Source organism: Zootoca vivipara, chromosome 1, assembly GCF_965207765.1.
Source record: "Zootoca vivipara chromosome 1, rZooViv2.hap1.1, whole genome shotgun sequence".
Taxonomy (NCBI): Eukaryota; Metazoa; Chordata; class Lepidosauria; order Squamata; family Lacertidae; genus Zootoca; species Zootoca vivipara.
In genome coordinates, this window is record NC_142582.1 from 86646396 (window position 1) to 86666964 (window position 20569).

The following is a 20569-nucleotide window of genomic DNA, read 5'->3' on the forward strand; positions in this document are numbered from 1 at the left end:
TGCCATTGGTTACAGGCTACCTGTGGCGTCACAAAAATACATGGCAGCTGAGTGGGTAGAAAGGTGGGCCTTTCCCTCTTCCACAGAGGCAACAGCCGTGACATTCCACCACGCAGTTTCCTTCCACTTGGAGGAGGCAAATTGACAGATGGATGGAGGTGATCACGTGGCTGCGGAGCAACAACAAGGCAAGTTTGCTTGCAGAGCAGGATCGTGGCTTGAAGGTGTCTGATATCCATGGCTGGAAACTGGCTGATGTCTAATGGTGGGCCTAGCAGAAGCTGGAGAACATTGGTGGGTGGAAGCTGGCGGAATTTGCATTCAGAAGCCGGTGGGTGTTTTAAGGCTGAAGCAGGCTGGTGCTTGTGGGCAGGCGCTGGTTGAAATTCACCTTTGTAAGCCAGCTAGCAGGAGCTGGCGGGTATTTGTGAGTAGAAGGTGAATGAACGGACAGGGAAAGATGAGTGGATGTGTCCATTGGCATTCTTCTTGGATACTGGCTGGCAAATGAGCTCATGAATGGGAAGTTTTGAATGTGTGATGGAGGCAAATGGTAGGTGCATGTGCATGGATGAGAGGTGTGAAAGGAAACTGGTTATGAATAGACAAAACCCGTGGAAGTTGGCAGGATGAAGTCAGCAGGCAGAAGTCAGTGGTGGTGCTTGGATGATGCTGTTGGGTGGTTTTTTTGTTTTTTAATTCCAGGAATATCTGAAGGTGATGAAGCTTTCCCAAGACCATGCATGAAAGCAACCCTAGGGCTATCTGAACCCAGTGAGGCTTTCTCAACCCCCACCCCCCACCCCTGGTGAAAGCAATGAAAAGAATTGCAGGGCTAAAATACAAACCAGCTTATATTTCTTTATAAATGCTTTTTCCGAATGCATATACCTTTCGTATCTCTTCTATCTTTTCCTTCAGACAGATAATGGAAGGTCAAATACCTGAGCTTATGGTGTGCCCCCCTGCCCCCCAAATCAGCACACGTGAGGGGTGGGCTGTAAATATATTTTTTATAATAAACCATGACTGAGGTGTCCCCACAATGGTCAGGCCAAGGGAGGTTGTGTGGACACCTCCTTAGCTGTTGCTATCAGCTATAGACTGCCTCCGATGTCACAAAAGGACAGAGTAGCTGAGGGGAAAGAAGCAGTTACTAGAGCAGGCATCCCCAAACTTCGGCCCTCCAGATGTTTTGGACTACAATTCCCATGTTTCCTGACCACTGGTCCTGTTAGCTAGGGATCATGGGAGTTGTAGGCCAAAACATCTGGAGGGCCGCAGTTTGGGGATGCCTGTACTAGAGGGAGGGAAAAGACTCAGGAGGAGGGGGCTGGGACAGGGCCGGCTGTCTACTTGAGTTGCCAACTTTTTGCTCTCTCGGGGCTCCTGTGCCTGTCACATCTACATAACTGTAAAGGAAAAAAAATTCAGGAGGTGAAAGGGCTGCCACCTTCATTTTGTACTTTGTTCTGCACCAAATACTGCCTTCTAAATGAAATGCAGAACTGTTGAAGATGATTCTGGATATGATGCTGATGAATGAAAATGTATCCCAGCTACTTAAAATAGAGAAGAAACGTGAGTTTTCTTTAGAAATCGGGGAGCTTGGCGGGGGGGGGGGAGCCAGAAAGCAGCCGTATCTACAGGCATGTCTTACTGAATTGGCTTCTTGCGTGCAGCAATTGCTTTGACAAGATTAAGGCCTCAAAAGTTTATTTATTACAGAAAGGCACAAAAGAAGGTAAGGACAAAAAAAAATACTTGCAAAGCAACAAACCACCTGCAAATCCATCTCGCATTTGTATTGTATTGTCTCTCCGCGTTCTGCTCAGCTTACCCCCACATTCAGTGTGACTGCCCCACAGGCTCACTTTTTCTCTCTCTCCTACCATTAACCTGTGTGCCTTTGTTTCCATCCCACACAGAGTATTGTGGCTTCTTTCATACCGGCTCAGAGTTTTGCACAGGCTCTCATTCCCAATCTTTACTTTTAAACCCATTTTCCTCTCGCAGCGGCTTGCGTAGTGGAGAGGGCACATTCCTTCCCCTCCTCTCCTCAGCATCTCCATTTGCTCTTTGGCTAGGATCTATTTTGCAGCGTATCCTAGGATTTCTGTTCACACCAAATACCACATTCAACAAACACTACATCACTTCTGAGGGTTTGCTTGGCATCAGTGAGCCTTCCTGGGTCAAAAGGGCCCTTCCCTTTGCTACTCCCACTAGCCAAGGACAATTATATTGCCATCAGCTACAGAGAAATAGAAACAGCCAAACTGTCTAGTAGCTTTTTGGGGTGTGAGACATGGGCGTACCCAGGATCAAAACTAGGGGGGGCAAGGGGAGGGGCCAAGGCACGGAAGGGGAGGGGCCACAAAGTGGGCAGGCGAATGGCGAACTCGCGCTCCGCCGGGCTGTGCTCCGGCTCTGCCCACCAGCCCTGCTTCTAGAGTAGGGCAGCTGCCCTAACTTGCCCCGTGGTGGGTACGCCCTTGGCGCCGCACCCTCCCTCCAGCTCCCCGGCGCGCCCTCAGGCAAGGCCAAGCGCGGCGGGGAACCAGGGAGCGCGGCGCGGTGGGCGGGAACGCCGAACTCGCGCTCCGCTGGGCTGGGCTCCGCCTCCGCCCACCAGCCCTGCTTCTAGGGAGGGGCACAGCCCGGCGGAGCGCGAGTTCGCCGTTCCCGCCCGCCGCGCTGCGCCCTCCCTCCAGCTCCCCGTCGCGCCCTCTGGCAAGGTCAAGCGCGGCGGGGAACCAGAGAGCGCGGCGCGGCGGGCGGGAACGCTGAACTCGCGCTCCGCTGGGCTGGGCTCCGCCTCCGCCCACCAGCCCTGCTTCTAGGGAGGGGCACAGCCCGGCGGAGCGCGAGTTCGCCGTTCCCGCCCGCCGCGCTGCGCCCTCCCTCCAGCTCCCCGTCGCGCCCTCTGGCAAGGCCAAGCGCGGCGGGGAACCAGAGAGCGCGGCGCGACGGGCAGGAACGCTGAACTCGTGCTCCGCTGGGCTGGGCTCCGCCTCCGCCCACCAGCCCTGCTTCTAGGGAGGGGCACAGCCCGGCGGAGCGCGAGTTCGCCGTTCCCGCCCGCCGTGCTGCGCCCTCCCTCCAACTCCCCGTCGCGCCCTCTGGCAAGGCCAAGTGCGGCGGGGAACCAGAGAGCGCGGCGCGGCGGGCAGGAACACTGAACTCGCGCTCCGCTGGGCTGGGCTCCGCCTCCGCCCACCAGCCCTGCTTCTAGGGAGGGGCACAGCCCGGCGGAGCGCGAGTTCGCCGTTCCCGCCCACTTTGTGGTCCCTCCCCTTCCGTGCCTTGGCCCCTCCCCTTGCCCCCCCTAGTTTTGATCCTGGGTACGCCCATGTGCGGCGCGGCGCGGCGGGAATGGCGAACTCGCGGTCCGCCGGGCTGTGCTCCGGCTCTGCCCACCAGCCCTGCTTCTAGAGTAGGGCAGCTGCCCTAACTTGCCCCGTGGTGGGTACGCCCTTGGTGTGAGAGCTGATAGCTGAGTGGAAAGCAAGCAGCTCAACAGTTAGATGCATACCACACAAGTGTCCTGTTTTAAGCGGAACATCCTGTTTCGGGTCCTGGGTTCTGGCTGCTCCAGAGCACGAGTCCAAAAGACACACCTTTCTTTTTTTGTCCCGCTCTTTGATGTGAGTCACTTGGCTCACACCAGTGTGTGGGACCAAAAGATAGAAGCAAAACCTACCTTGCCCCCCCCCCAATCAGCACTTTTCTTCCACCTTCTGTTGTGGCACTTCTGGAAGCCAGCACTTACGGAACTGCAGCTCTGGCCTCCAGAAGTACTTCTGCGGTACTGGCGGCGGCGGCGGAGGAGCCAGTGGCTTCAGAGGAGGTTGTGCCCAGTGATGGCATTGGCGGGAGAAAGTGAAATGGGGGAGGGAGGGGCAAGGGAGTGGGTGGGCAGGCAGTGGCAGCTGGCAAGTGAGCAATTTGCCTTCCCAAATTGTTGGAGGGTATGTAAATGCTGTGCAAAGCCACCTCAGGAGGGGGAAATTTAGAGCAGGAAAATGTTAGATGGAGGGAATACTTAACCCTTTCCTTCTGCAACTCTTGCTCTCCCAGGTTGCTTTTCTCCCCAGGGAGTTCCAGTCAGCTGGTTCCAAGCAACTGTCCAGGTTTCCTCATGGATGTAACACTGAATTCTGCTCTGAGCTAGGGCAAACTTTGACTTAGTTTAGTGTGTGGTATGGGAGCAAAAAGGACCAGTGGTTATGAGCTCCTCTCTGGGAGCCTGCATGTTCTCAGTGTCCCAGCAAATCATCATGTGGCTTAGCTGTGTTGTGTGAGGTAGGCCAACTCGTATTTAGTTGGTTATGTGCTAAAATGTTTGGAAGGACATGACCCCAACATCTTATGTGAGCATGTGAGAGAATGAGCAATTGTGTGCTGAAGTCCTTGAAGCTGCTCACCAAGGATCTTGCACAAAAGGATAGCCATCTTTTTGAAGTGCGTTGGCAAATTTAGCACCAAGGCTTCATCCTACATATGTCAACAGTGCACGAGGTAATTATCTGATATGGAAGCAGTGGAACAGGGAAATGTCTGTTGCCCTTTGCTGCGAAGGAAAACCTTTCATTAGTTTGGAGCAATTGTTAGAGGAGTGCTGGTGCCTTTAGCATTATATCTCTCAGAGCACAAAATATTAACACTGGCTGAGCATGGAAAACACACACACACACACACACACACACACAAATACGCAAATGCCATTATCAGCTGGGAGCTGCTCAGCCATCTCAGTGGAGGAGCAGCTATGTGCTCTTTATTTTGCCGTGTACATACACAACACTTCACAGGGTAGAGACAAACGAGAGATCTCTGCTCCCCACGAGCATATAAACTTAATTTTGACAAGGAAAGAAAAGGAAGGTTGAGACAAGAACATGAGCAAATGTTGTGGCGCTACTTAGGCTTGGTTGTAGTTGGTCTATCTCACGCACTATTGCCAACACTGACTGGCAGCAGATCTCTTGGGTTTGGTTCTCTAGGATTTCACACACGAGTCTTTTCCCCCAGCTCGACTTGGCAGTGCTAAGGATTGAACCCAGGGGCGTAGCCAGGATCAAAATTAGGGGGGGCAAGGGGCGGGAGGGGAGGGGCCACAGCGGAAATGTGGGCGGGGCCACGTGGCCTGCGCCTCCCAGGTCTTCGGAGGAGGCGGCCCCAGGCTCCCGCTCCCGGCGCGAAGCTCCAGAGTCACGCCGGGAACGCGAGCCTGTGGCTGCCTCCTCCGTGCCTCCCAGGTCTTCGGAGGAGGCGGCCCCAGGCTCGCGTTGGGAGCGGGAGCCTGGGGCCGCCTCCTCCGAAGACCTGGGAGGCGCGGAGGACGCAGCCACAGGCTCGCGTTCCCTGCGCGACTCTGGAGCTTCGCGCCGGGAGCGGGAGCCTGGGGCTGCCACACTGCTGCGCCCCTCAGCCTTTGCTTCTAGAGGGGGCAATTGCCCCCTCCTGCCCCCCCTGCCTATGCCCATGATTGAACCTGGGACCTTTTGCATGCAAAAATCTACCATGTGTACTCTACCACTAATTTGTGGCCCTTCTCCAAATTTTAGGGGTGCCCTGTGCAGCACTAACCCCCCCCCCCCCGCCGCCTCTTGCACTCCACTGTACAGCATTATTGTGGTGCCCCCTGCAGTGCAGCACCCAGTGCGGCCAAACCAGTCACACTACCCTAAAACTGCCTCTGCCCATGCCCAAATGTAATGCAGGAATGCAATAATAGTGAATGGTTTCAAGTCACCCAGTGAGATTCATGGCCAAGTGGGCATTTGAACCCGAGTCTCTGCAGTTTTAGTCCAATGATCTAACCACTACACCACACTATTCACCAGACCACAAAGTTCTACAGAAAGGGCATTTTAATAAAACAATGGCAAAAAAAGAGAAAAGTGATACTGTGTACTTACTCCATAAGCAGAGCAAGATAAAATGGATGGTCATTAGGGATGGAAGGATCTGTCAATTTCTCCTGATGACCACATTTTTGTATGTTGCTTTGACCAAGGTAAGCAATTTCCTCTAATATAATGCATTTTTGTGTGCTATTTTTATGCATGCTTTCCCCCAATTCTGCATTATTTCACTGCAGAACTGCATCTCAAAATTTGGAATTTTGAAAGATGGTGGCGATTCGTATTGTTTCGGAAAGGGAAAAATTGATAGATTCGCCTTTAAGTCTGAAGTGAATCAAATTTCCTTCCCACCCATAGCAGTCATTTAAGCCTTATTTTTTAAAAGAACAGCAGACCTTCAGACAGGATGGCAGCAACAGAAAAAGAGCCTTGCCAGAACAGACATGGAATCCAACTGTTGTTTACTGGATCAGGACCATGGCACTAGAGGAGCTTGTAAATTGAACCTTTTCCCCTGTGTCACTTTCCCATATAAAAATGTCCCTGAAGCTGGTATTTGCTCCATGGAGGAAAGCATCCAAGGACATAAATGACACCTATATGTCCTCCTCCTCCCTGGGGAAACAGCAGCTTTAGGCGGCAGGGGTGTAGTTGAGAACGTGACAAGCCCATCTCTCCCAGCACTACCAATCTGAAATATTCCCTCCACATGGCTTCTTGTGTCGCTCCTAGTTTTGCTTCCAGTGGCAGTCAGTTCCACGAGTGAAATATGATGCATTGTGTACAGTATCGCTGCTTTTCTCTCTCTTTCAAACCTAGTACCTGTACAGTTGGACCTTGGATCCCAAACGCCTTGGTACTCAAACATTTTGGCTCCCAAACACTGCAAACCCGGAAGTGACTGCTCTGGTTTCCAAACTATTTTTTGGAACCCGAACATCCGACAGGGCTTCCACGGTTTCTGATTGGCTGCAGGAGCTTCCTGCAGCCAATCAGAATCCGCACTTTGGTTTCCAAATGTTTTCCAGATTCCATTCAACTTAGAAGGTACGACTGTATCAGTTAAGATCACTGGGTTACTGGGAGAAAGAAAAAGCTTCATCTTCCCCACACTTTTATCATTCCTGTTATAATCCTCTATATCCTGTTTCTTCTGAGGCACCTTTCTCCTAGCTCTAAAGCTGTTTTGTCTCTCCTCCTGTGTCTTGTTCCCCAACCCCATCAAAAGTTTTGCTGCGATACTTTTGAATATCTGGTTTTTCATTGTGTCCACATAGCCGATCACTGGCTGGGGTATATTGGATTATAATGGCAGAACGAGAGGGTGGGGGCAGAGGCGTAGGAAAGGGTGGTGGTGGTGGCGGTCCGCACCAGGTGTCATCCCAGAGGGGGGTGACAAAGTCCCCCAGGGCGGATCGCTGCGCTGCCCCCCTGGGTGCCGATCGCTATGCCAATTGCCCACAATGGGCACTGATGGGCACACCAATTGCCTCCCTGGGCGGCTTGCCCAGCCCCCCAGGGGCATGGCATGTGCGCTGCTCCGGGTGCCCGAGCGGCTAGCTCTGCCGCTGGGTGGGGAGAGCTTTGAAGGCAATTTGGCATAAGCAAAGAGAATGTTTGCCCATTGCAGTCTGATGATCTCTTCGGAGAATGCATTAAGTAGTAGCAATTAAGAGTTTCATTTAAAGGAGCTGCTATAAGGCCCACGCTACAAATCTGCAGAAAGGAGGCTAGCATGGCAGCCAGGCCTATTGCTGAATCATCCTCTGGGGAAGCACAGGAAAAAGGCGCTAGCTGACAGCAGGCATGGTTAGCTCTTTAAGCATCATCATTCAGTGAGTCATTAAGGTATTTCCTACAGAAATGCCTGCATTAGAGAAGCATAGATTCAAGGGCTCTGCATACACAGCCAGACCAATCATAGAATTGTAGGGACCCTGAGGGTCATCTAGTCCAACCCTCTGCAAAGCAGGAATCTTTTGCCCAATGTGGGGCTTGAACCCTGAGATTAAAGAGTCTCTACCGACTTAACTATCCCAGCTAGATGTAAATATACGGGGGCTAACTCTACCGTAATGCACTGTTATGCTCCCCCTACCTAATTCTCCAAGAACTAAAAAGTTCCTGGATGGAGTGCTTAGCTAGGTTTGGGGTTTTACCGCATTTTGTCACATTTTCATTCATTTGGCATTATGCAGGTTGAACCAGTACGGTGTAGTGGTTATAATTTTGGATTGGGACCTGGGAAACGGGTTCAAAACTTCATTCAGCCATGAAGCTTATGGGGTGACCTTGGGACAGTCACTGTCTTTTAGGGTTGTTGAGAGGATAAAATGGGGTGGTGGGGAAAACCATGGAGGAAAGGCAGGATAATAATAATAACAATAAAAAATAAACATAGGTAAAGGCAGACAGCTAAAACTAAACATGTTAGTTTATCTCGCAATAGGTAGACAGCTTAAGCAGTCCGTTAGCAAATCTGCTGCAATGGATAACCCTTTCTCCAGATGCTTCATGAAATTATAAACCTCTTGTCGTGTCTTCTCCACATGATTGCTTTACATGTAAGAACATATATACCAAATACATGATGTGTTGGAGGCTTTGCAACAGCTATCCACCATCAGAGATGACTAGAAATAAGGAAGTAGCAGTACCTTATTATCTTCCCAAGCTCCTGTTTGACTCAAACTTCTCCTTGTAATGGCTTGCCTTGAAAACAGAGGGCAGGGTATCACCCAGGGTCTGCAATAAGGCTTTTAGCGGAATGTTCCAACATCACACTAGCCATCAAAACAGTGTTTTTGTTCATTGAATAGAAAGCAGCTTTTTTGACACCTTGTTTTGTCAATGCTGCTAAAAACAGCACAACAGCCCAAGTCTCCAGCTGACCATACAAATGTTTGCCCTTTGCTCCAGTGCTGCTGGAAAAAAATTAGGAGTTGCCGTGTTCTCAAGCAGTGCAAAAAACGAGAAACTTAGTATGAATTATGCGTTTTAGTGGACCAGACAGTGAAAGAACAGAGCTATTATGCAAACAGCTTTGAATCGTCAATGAAATGCTTTCCCCAGGTATTTCGTAATAAAGGCTGTTCCAAATCAAAGGACTTGTCCACCTTAGAGTACCGGTATTATGTTAATCCACTTCCCCTCCCATTCAGATTAAACTGGAGTAGTCTACACCCTCACCTATTTGAGTTTGTATATGAGGAGCAGCTTTGGTCTCTCCCATTCATATCAGTAGGCGTTCCCTTTTGTGATGGTCTCTGCCTTTGAATGTTTGAGTTCTTTTATGCTAGTCAACTACTGATAGGGCATGTGGACAGATAGCTGCTGCATATCTTGGGTTAAAAACAGAGGAGAGAAGGGGAGGGGGAGAAATTTAATCTTTATTGATTTTAAAGATTGAATCCACTCACCACAAAAAGAACAAAAGAAAAAACAAATCACATCCTGTACAAAGAGAATGTTACTTATAAAATAAAGTTCTTCCGTGTATTGGACTTCCGTCTTCCTCAGTATGGGTCCTTTGTTTCCTTGGTGACTGCATACTGGATACCCTCTAATTTATCATAAATTGTAATCTTTGTGGCATATAACATTGCAGAAGTTAATCAAAGCATGCCAAAGATTTCATATGTGAACAATGTTCTTTTAAGTATGTTGTTGTTGTTTAGTCGTTTAGTTGTGTCCGACTCTTTGTGACCCCATGGACCAGAGTACGCCAGGCACTCCTGTCTTCCACTGCCTCCCGCAGTATGGTCAAACTCATGTTCGTAGCTTTGAGAACACTGTCCAACCATCTCGTCCTCTGTCGTCCCCTTCTCCTTGTGCCCTCCATCTTTCCCAACATCAGGGTCTTTTCCAGGGAGTCTTCTCTTCCCATGAGGTGGCCAAAGTATTGGAGCCTCAGCTTCAGGATGTGTCCTTCCAATGAGCACTCAGGGCTGATTTCTTTAAGAATGGATAGGTTTGATCTTCTTGCAGTCCATGGGATAAATATAATCTGTATATATTCCATTCTTTGTTAAACTTTTGGTTTGTATGGTTCCTAATTTTTCCTGTCAAGTGAGTGACGTGGCCTTGCCCAGCTACAGGATCTGTGCTTCAGCTTTAAAGCAGAAAACTTCCAGGGGTGAATAAGCTCAAGAATAGTGTTTGGGGAAAGACTGGGCGTCCCCCGCACCATGAGCTGCTAATGGTATGGCCTCCCAGCAGATCCTGTAGCAGGCCAAGGCCACCTCACTCACTTGCCCCATGGGGAGTCACGGGAGGGGGGTGAATGTGACCCCCCTTCAGGCTGAAGGAGGGTGACATTTGGCGTTCCCCTGCGCAACTCCCAAGTCTATAGCGAGCCGGAGAAAGGGTGAGAGCGGAGAGCTTTGTAGCTTTGCTGTTTGCTGGGTTTGGGGGAGTCGCGGGCGGGGGGCGCGTGCCAAATGGTACCCCCATGCCCCTCCAAATGGTACCCCCATGCCCCTCAATCACTATGCCCCTGCATATTTGCCGATTCTGCATATTCAAATAATTTCACCTGCCGCTCCATTTTAGTTGGTATTTTATCTCCCTTCCGCCATAAAAAACATAATAATCCCTGACCAAAAAAAGTGTGCAAAAGCACATTGTGCAGCTTTCTGGTTTTCTGCAAATCTGAGGAACCAAAAGGGGGAAAAATATTTAGGAGCATACCAGAAAAAGTTACAAGTGCAGTCAGAAAATAAATGAAAGTATTAAGTAAGTAGCAGGCATGGAAAGAGGCGCAGCAGAAGGGATTTGTAGAATAGTGGGTAAGAAGGATGAAGACACAGCTCTCAAAACAACCAGCTCCTTATTCTAGCTCTGAGTCCAGACTGAACAGTAGCTTAGCCAACTGACTTATATAGTACTCAGTAACTTGCAACAGTAACAAACTTCCCTTAGCTACCCAATCTGTGAACAGCAGTCTCAATCCTTCATTTGCATGTTGTGGACCTGAGTGAGAACTGCAGCCACAGTGGGCAGGGTAAGAACTGCAGCCACGGTGGCCAGAAGGAGTACTGCAGTTAACTTAATACATAACAGGATTATTGATCCAAACACACTGAAACAAATCATCCACTATCCCTGTGGAGTGACATGGAGCCTCATTCCCCCCAGTTTATCTAATTACCCCCATATCAGGTTATTGGTATCCGTCTTGAGAGATAGTGAAGTGCACCTCCAGTGCAGACCCTCCAAATGTTCCTATTTTCCAGGGACATCCCTGATTTAGAGAAGCCGTCCCAGTTTCTAATTTGATCCCAGAATGTCCTGCTTTTCTTTAGGATGTCCTTATTTTCATTGGAGAAACGTTGGAGGATATGGAGTTATTCAACCCCTGAGCCATCTGAAGGCAATCCTGTATAGGGATGTTTTTTATGTTTAATGTTTTATTCTGTTTTTATATATGTTGGAAGCTGCCCAGAGTGGCTGGGGCAACCCAGTTAGATGTGTGTGTGTGTGGGGGGTATAAATAGTAAAATTATCATTATGAAATGGGACGTCCCTATTTTCATTGGAGAAATGTTGGAAGGTATGCCAGTGGTGCAGTCAAACCACTGGAGAATCATAGCACCCGCTGTGGCTGTAGAGACTGGTAACTCGTAACTGCTACCTCTCACAGTTAGCAGCACTGAAGCGACCTCTCAGGGGCATGAGCCTGGGCAATGTGTATGGAAGTCCTGGGCTGCCCAGATGACAAGACCCCCCTTCTCGGCCTCACTGATGTGGTCCAAAGGAAAGCAGAGCAAGACATTTGGCACTGTCTTGCCTGCAGGAGTTGCTGGAAGGAGGCATACAAGGTAACACCCAACCTTTAAGGGACCACACTCTGAATTTGTGTAGGGTTTACCCCTTAGCCTTTTCTCCCGAAGATGTGCTGCAAGGCAGTGGGTATCAGGTAAACCCAATTTTACAGGGGAAAGGCATGGGGACTGGTTTTGTATGAGGACTACACAAATTAATGGGGACCCAAACAGTTGCAAACACACAGTAAACTCCAGTGTGGACAAGTCCCTACAGAAACAGACACCCCTGTATTCCTCCTAGATGCTCTTAAAGCTCACCTCAGCCCTCTCTGCTTCTCTTCCTCTGTTCACCACACTCAAAAACTTCAGGTTCTATTATTTCCTTCCTTTGCACACACAGCTGGCTTACCCCTCCCTTTGGAGTGAGGGGATAAGGATGAGTCACTAGCATGTCCATAGCTGCCAAGTTTTCCCTTTTCTCGCGAGGAAGCCTATTCACCATAAGGGAAAATCCCTTAAAATAAGGGATAACTTGGCAGCTATGGCATGTCCCAGATTTCCTGGGCTTTTGGCCTTTCTTTTTCCTAACAAAAGAGCATTATTAGCCGTCATTCTGGTATCATAGGCCCAGATTCAACTGAGTAGATGCACTGACTAGTGGGAGCCAGCGCAAGGAGTCCTGCTAGCTAGCACAATGGGACTTTCCATCCTCTCCTCTCCTATGCCCCCCACAAATAAGCTCTGTGGGGCCCAGGAGAAGCCCCAGAAAGCATGTGGGGGAAAGAGAGTGGAATCCATTGTGTTGGGGAACCCGAAATGCTTGCACTGATGGAACGATTGGGAGAACACAACATCTAATTCCCCTCATCAATCCTTTTCTGTCTAACCACTCAAACTCACAACACAATATAAATTTTTGGAGCTTCAGGGTTAAGTTATACCAATGCAATAGAAGTATTAGAAGAGAACACAGCTGTGGTGGGAATATCAGAAGTCTGGTGGGACTGCAATTATCAGCTGGGTGTAGAGATGTATAGAAAGGACAGAATAGATTGCACTAGCAAGGATGCTGGTCAAGATGGCAAAGAGGAGATTGAGTGCAATAAATTGGAAACTTCAGGAGGAATAAACTCTGCCAGCTAATCATTTTGGGTAGAAATATCAGGCCAAGAACGGGGACAAAAACTAGAATTAGTTAGTTCTGCCTGTTATGGGTTGTGGTTCCAAGCACTGTTGGATTCCTGGGCTTCTGTCCTACTAGCCCCAATAGGCACCAGTCGCCTCTGCTAGCCCCACAGCTATTAAAGGCGCAGGACCACCTGTCCCCTTTCAACCCCTTGTCACCCTAAATCAGGGAGGCAGCCCAAAGAGAAACGTGACAACGACTGGCGCTGACTTCACTTATCCTCACAGTTCCCAAAGGGCTTAGCTGCAATTACATCTCTAATCAGATTCTAGGCATCCTCTGGGACAACATGAGACATGTATGAGCACATTTCAGGAGTCTTGTTTTGTTTTTGTTTCTAAATAGCAGGCATAAGGACTGCAGCGCATGGGAAAGGGGTGGTTAAGGGTGAGGTGTTTTTCAGTCTGGGGAGAAGGGTAAAATCCTCCTTCCCATGTGCTGCAGTACCAAACTTGATCCCACTATGCCTATTTCTTTCTTTCTTTTCATGACATGCAATCATGTTTCTCATATTGTCTAGCTGGCTGTTATATTGCCACTTAATAGTCTGTTCCACCCTTCCTCCCAGAACAGCCCCAAAGTGGGATGTCTCTCCCTGAGTAACTCCATGACTGTTTTCAGACACAGTCACGTTCATATCTAGACACATCTTTGACATGGAAGAACGCCTACTCTTCCCGCTTAATGGATGGTTGGTAGGGTTGCCTCCTCCTCTCTCCAACACCAGATACATGCTTTCCAATCTCCCAGTGCACTAGAGGGCCATGTGCGAGAGAGGGCAGGGCTCCTGTACCTTTAATAGCTGCGCAGAAGCAGGACTTTCAGCAAGCTGCGTGCTGAAATAGTTGTTTGCCATGCAACTATTAAAGGTGCAGGAGCCCAGTTGGTTGGTTTTTAACACACCAGACCACCCTATGGTGTGTTGGAAGCAGGGCAGTGAAAGAAGAGAGAAATTGCAGGAAGAGAACAGGCAGTAGAGGAGCAGGGTTGTCAACTAGCTAGAAATAAACCAGCCTAGCACACTTCTGTGTCTTTAATGGAACTTTCCACATGCAGAAATCAGCAGGTGCATTATTCTACGGCCTTGAGCTAAAGATTATTGCTTTCTTTATGATTCTTTATGATTATTACCACAGATCAATCTGCTGTTGAAAAGTTGGCATTCCTCGAAAAGCATGATAGCTGCTTCCTTCTCACGGGATACAGAATTTTAGACCTTGGAATGCATTTGCTCATTCTAGTACTTTGTGCTGGGAGGTTTAAAGGGGCATCCAGGGTGTCCAGGTGTCAGAGTCGGGAGCAGTCAATTCTTTATTGAAAGAAAACAGCACAGGCCTAGTGAGCACAGCAACTATTCCCAGCAGGTATTGTCCCAATCAGGTCCCCGCCTTCCCACAGCTCCCCAAGTCTCCTCCTCCCCAGGACCCCTCCCTTGCAATCTGAGACTTGTTGTTCTTGTCGGTCTCTGCTCCACCCTCTTCAGCCCTCTGACCACTCATCGCCATCCCATCACCAACCCCCTGATTCTGAGTCTTCTTTCTTTGGGGGTTCCCTTGGATGTTCCCCAGCTGACGCCTCCCACCACTCAACTGCATCCATGACACCAGGACAAGAAACTGTGATCCTAATGCTACAGGGAAGGGACATGCTCTATGAACCATAGTTTACCCCCATAGAGCTAAAATTCCCATCATGCATGTTGTTGTTGTTTAGTCGTTTAGTCGTGTCCGACTCTTCGTGACCCCATGGACCATAGCACGCCAGGCACTCCTGTCTTGCACTGCCTCCCGCAGTTTGGTCAAACTCATGTTCGTAGCTTCGAGAACACTGTCCAACCATCTTGTCCTCTGACGTCCCCTTCTCCTAGTGCCCTCAATCTTTCCCAACATCAGGGTCTTTTCCAAGGATTCTTCTCTTCTCATGAGGTGGCCAAAGTATTGGAGCCTCAGCTTCACGATCTGTCCTTCCAGGGAGCACTCAGGGCTGATTTCCTTAAGAATGGATAGGTTTGATCTTCTTGCAGTCCATGGGACTCTCAAGAGTCTCCTCCAGCACCATAATTCAAAAGCATTAATTCTTCGGCGATCAGCCTTCTTTATGGTCCAGCTCTCACTTCCATACATCGCTACTGGGAAAACCATAGCTTTAACTATACGGACCTTTGTCGGTGATGTCTCTGCTTTTTAAGATGCTGTCTAGGTTTGTCATTGCTTTTCTCCCAAGAAGCAGGCGTCTTTTAATTTCGTGACTGCTGTCACCATCTGCAGTGATCAAGGAGCCCAAGAAAGTAAAATCTCTCACTGCCTCCATTTCTTCCCCTTCTATCTGCCAGGAGGTGATGGGACCAGTGGCCATGATCTTGGTTTTTTTTATGTTGAGCTTCAGACCATATTTTGCGCTCTCCTCTTTCACCCTCATTAAAAGGTTCTTTAATTCCTCCTCACTTTCTGCCATCAAGGTTGTGTCATCTGCATATCTGAGGTTGTTGATATTTCTTCCGGCAATCTTAATTCCGGCTTGGGATTCATCTAGTCCAGCCTTTCGCATGATGAATTCTGCATATAAGTTAAATAAGCAGGGAGACAATATACAACCTTGTCGTACTCCTTTCCCAATTTTGAACCAATCAGTTGTTCCATATCCAGTTCTAACTGTAGCTTCTTGTCCCACATAGAGATTTCTCAGGAGACAGATGAGGTGATCAGGCACTCCCATTTCTTTAAGAACTTGCCAAAGTTTGCTGTGGTCGACACAGCCAAAGGCTTTTGCATAGTCAATGAAGCAGAAGTAGACGTTTTTCTGGAACTCTCTAGCTTTCTCCATAATCCAGCGCATGTTTGCTATTTGGTCTCTGGTTCCTCTGCCCTTTCGAAATCCAGCTTGCACTTCTGGGAGTTCTCGGTCCACATACTGCCTAAGCCTGCCTTGTAGAATTTTAAGCATAACCTTCCCATCATGCATAGCAAACTACAATTCCCTGATGTCTGGGAATTGTACACAACAACAGCCTTCCTGTGAGGCATGCCCAGGCTTGTGCTCAGCGGGGGGGAAATAACCATTGTAAAGGAGGGTGAGAGTCAGGGTGCAGTTAAATGCAGAAGCAGGGCCGGTGGAAAAGGTGGCAACCCTGTCAGTCAGGGAGTGTTCAGGACAGAGCAGTCCGGCTGGGAGAAAAACTGGTTCTTCGTGATAAAGAGGAAAACGTAAAAATGGAAGGAAGGAAGATATATGGGATGACTTCAAACAACCTCACAACTTGTTGTATAGAGCTGCTTGGTTCAGGGCACAGTGGTGATGCGTTCCTCACTGGCAGAAGGGGTTGCCACCTGGCCAGAAAGAACCAGCCCAGCCTGCTCCTATGCCTTTAGCCACACCATCTGACATGCAGAAATTCGGCAGGCGATGCTTTTCTTCACTTGGAAGTGAAGTGATTGCGGGTGGGTAGGTGGGGTGGAATCCTGCTCGCTGTGCCCTTAACAGGAGCCTAAAAGTTTGCAGTCATTTAGGGTTGCCAACTTATTCCCCCCCCCCTCAGCTACTGTGCCTTTAACAGCAGCCCGAAAGGCTCTTCATAGCATGATCATTATTCCTTGCTGCTGCCATTCAATCTGCTGCAAAAAGAAGGTGGTAACCATAACATAAATAACAGGTTATGAGTGAAGGCTCTGGGCCTTTAACTGCCACCTGATATGCAGAAGTTAAGCTGGTGAAGCTTTCCCTGGCATGAACTGGAAAGGTCTCTCCTGCTTAACTTCTGCCTGTTTGGGGGAGTTCTTAGTAGCTGAGAAGCAGTCTGGTAGCAGAATGTGTGCAGCACACGTTAAACCGGGCCTACATCTTGTCTTTGGGTATTTCCCAGCAGTGGCAGCTGGGCTACTAATTATAGCAGGTTTGCTTGGCCTCAGATAACCCTTAAAGGAGCCCATCTTTTCTCTGCCCAACCTAATCTGTCCCTCATCAGTTTTTGTAGCCATTACTGTACAGCGTCCTCTGTTTCTGCAACGTTTCACCACCCTACATATCAGCGGCTGAACAAATGTTCCCAAGCCAGCCTGCTACTAATACTACTAATTGACCTGACACTTTGGACTTCCTAGGAGAGTTTTAGTGCTCTGTTTTTAAATAATTAACCCCAAAATGTATTTTAAAAATGTAAAATATTAATCACACATTCCTCCTCCAGGTTTCATGGTAATAGATTACAGAGCGGGGCCAGTCCAACCCAACAGAAGGGAAGAGAGAGGCGGGATTGGACAGTTCCTTTGGGAGAGATGCCTATCTCTTCCCTGGCCAGCCTCCAAGGTGAAATCTGCTGGCACAGACCCAGCTGTTTGATCAAAATCTTAGCTTGCTTAGCCATGCCGTGCGGTTGTGCGCGGGGGCGATCCTTGCCTTGCCTTTGCAGCATGCTGATTTGAACGCTGGCATTGTAGCAGAAAAGGAAGTTTGAGTACTTCATCCAGTAGGAGCCAGGGCAGGTGATGTGCCTGTATGAAGGAGCATCAGCATCAGGTTGTGGCGAGGTCTGGGACATTATGGGATGGGGATGGCTCTGCAGATATGTGTGGCTCTGCAGATATGTGTGTGTACTTGTGGGGTCACTGCTGCCAATCCAGAGCTCCCACCGCCTTCCTGCCACCTTGCCTTGCCCCTCTGCATCCTGATGAGGGCAGCGCTGCCACTGGCAGGACACTGCCTCCATTCCCTCTTGCAAGCTGCTGCTAGCCCTCACTGGATGTCTCTGATGGACTCCAGCAAGTGTACTTAGTGAATGAAGGCATTCTGAGCTCTGATCACTTAAGGTTGTGATTGTAGTTCAGGCCTCGGGGTGAAAGGGAATTGCAAAGAGAGAAAGAGAAAGAGAGAGAGAGAGACTATTATAAGAAATTGTTCTTTTAGTGTGTTAGCACCTACACTTTGGAACCCCTTGCTACTGGCATCAGGCAGGTGCCTTCACTGTATCCTTTTGGGGGCCTGCTTAAAACATTTTTGTTTAGCCTATTCAGACAGGTAGGGGACCCAGGTGGCGCCGTGGGTTAAACCACAGACTCTAGGGCTTCCTGATCAGAAGGTCAGTGGTTCGAATCCCTGCAACAGGGTGAGCTCCTGTTGTTTGGTCCCAGCTCCTGCCCACCTAGCAGTTCGAAAGCACATCAAAGTGCAAGTAGATAAATAGGAACCACTCCAGCGGGAAGGTAAACGGCGTTTCCGTGCGCTGCTCTGGCTCGCCAGAAGCAGCTTTGTCATGCTGGCCACATGACCCGGAAGCTGTCTGCGGACAAACGCCGGCTCCCTCGGCCTATAGAGCGAGATGAGCGCCGCAACCCCAGAGTCGGACACGACTGGACCTGATGGTCAGGGGCCCCTTTACACTTACTTACTTACTTACTTACACACACACACACACACACACACACACACACACATATGAGTGACCAAAAGTCTGGCACTGGCAGCTGTACTCATTTTCAGCTTCCCTGCTCAGCCCTTGCATTATCTCCTTAGATTTATAGTTCTCCTAGACATGTGTGTTTCAATTCAAGGCTCTTTTCCAGCAAACCAACTCGGTCATTTCCCCCCTCTTATGAGAGATAATTGGGTGCACGTAGGCTGCAAAATGTCGCATTACCATACAAAGCTCCTTTAAGGATCAGCCGAGTCACCTTGGAAATGCAAGTTGTTTAAAACAATTAACTCATTTAATCCATGTGTTTCCAATCTAACAGTGGCTTAAGGTGTGTCCCCCCCCCCCCCCAGGACCGGCTGACTACTACTTTTTCTGCATTTGTCACAGGCATACCTGTCACTTATAATCTCCTTGCCATGTTAATATGGCTATCCATGGTTGGCTCCCCCCCCCCTAAAGTCCAGTAGCTCAAGCAAGGAAGCAAGCAAGCAAGCAAAGCAAGCAAGTGTAAGGTCAAGAATAGATCAAGTCTGGAGCTCATTCTTCAACCCCAAGTTGGCTTGCCACTTTCTTCTTCTTTTCACCACAGAAAGCCTCCCATGCCTTTGATATGTGCATGAGAGTGAGGGCTTGTCCACACATCCCTTGTATCCCATGCAGCCCAGCAGCCGCAGTCAGGGAGATAAACTTGGTGACAAAGAGAGAAGACACAAATTAAGGGAGCAGCTACCAGGAAGTGACTCAGCACAATCAAGACAGGCGGGACAGAGAGAGTTACCGTACAAGCTGAATGCAAGCTTGTTTGAATAAAGTTATTTGTTTTATATTATTCCTCTGTGATTATTAATATAACTAGCACCACTTGAAACACAAGGGAGGCATTTGCCGGTATTTTTTTTAATGGCAAGGCACCATTATGGAAACAAATGGTTTTAAGTAGGCCTTTGTAATCTGTGACTCACCTAACAGAACACAGCTCTTCGAACAACATGGCAACCCATCAAGGGCTCAACAACCTCTATGTTTGCTGCTTGACTGAGGACCCCCCCCCCAGGTTCCCTCAGATGGCCTCTTCACTGAGCATTCACAAAACCTATGTGGAGGTTGGGCCCTGTTTGGTCTGCATTGGGCATTCATCCTGATTTGCTTGCAGAGTGTTTATATATGCCTTTCTGTTAATCATTCATTCGCCTCATACTGTTTAGTGCATTTCCCTGACACTTTTCTGACTTGAAAAAGCCTCTCTGTGTGTTTTTAAGGGCATTTGTTGTGCTAGGATGACAAAACGCTTTAATCCACTTCAATTCCACAAAGCTAAATTTCTGGTATGCATCCCTCCCGCAAGACGTTGACAGCTTTGAGGAAACCTGCAAAAATGAGAAGGTTTCCAAACAGCTGGCCATGCACTATAGGTTAGTGGGGAGATGGCTTGTATCTGTAACGCAATCAAGGCTTGGGTTACATACATACATACATACATACATACATACATACATACATACATACCTGTGCAAATAAGACAACAACTTCTACACCATACCTCTTGGGACCAGCATACAAACACCCCGCTGGTAATCTGAAACCCATTCCTAAAAGGGATTCTTAACTGATCAGGGTGAAGGAAGCCCCTCCCCCCTCCCATGCATTCCTGTGAGACGAAAATCCTAGTAAGGGGGCACATGGCCCTGGACTCTTCCCACACATGCAACACAGCCAGATTCTTCTGACATGTATATTACATGCCACCTTGGTAGGACCTAGACACACCAAAAAAGCGTTTCAGAAAAAACGTGTTGTGAACTTCAAAGGGGGAACTCATGTTGGCCAAAGATGAAACTCCACAGCACCATGCTGAACCGCTTGGGCCAGTCCCTTTGTTAAGGTGATGGCCTTAGCCACTCAGCTAAGTACCCATCACCATCATCTTAAAGAGGGAACGAAATAAAAAAAATTCCTTCCAGTAGCACCTTAGAGACCAACTAAGTTTGTCATTGGAATGAGCTTTCGTGTGCATGCACACTTCTCCAGATACACTGAAACAGAAGTCACCAGACCCTTATATATAGTGAGAGGGTGGGGGGAGGTATTACTCAGAAGGGTGGTTGGAATGGGTGATTGGCTGATAGGTGTGGTAAACCTGTTGGTGACTGTTTACGACTGCAATTAGTCTTTAATAAATATGGTGCTTTAGCATTCAACAGGAGATCTTGAACTCTGTCAGACACATGCCCAGGGTGGCTGGCACATGGCTGACCCACATAAAACAAACCCCTTTTTCACGCATGTTTAAGAGTTGTATGCGAAGTGCGATACATACAAGTTCCCAGAGACACGTGTAACT

At 48.7% G+C, this 20569-nt stretch overlaps 1 long non-coding RNA gene across 1 annotated transcript; it reads left to right on the forward strand.

The window, feature by feature from the left end:
• Positions 1-207: 207 nt before the first annotated feature.
• Positions 208-888, forward strand: LOC148687649 (uncharacterized). Its single transcript, XR_015946499.1, has 2 exons — positions 208-331; positions 706-888. It is a non-coding gene; the product is annotated as an uncharacterized LOC148687649 (long non-coding RNA).
• The last annotated feature ends 19681 nt before the right edge of the window (positions 889-20569 follow it).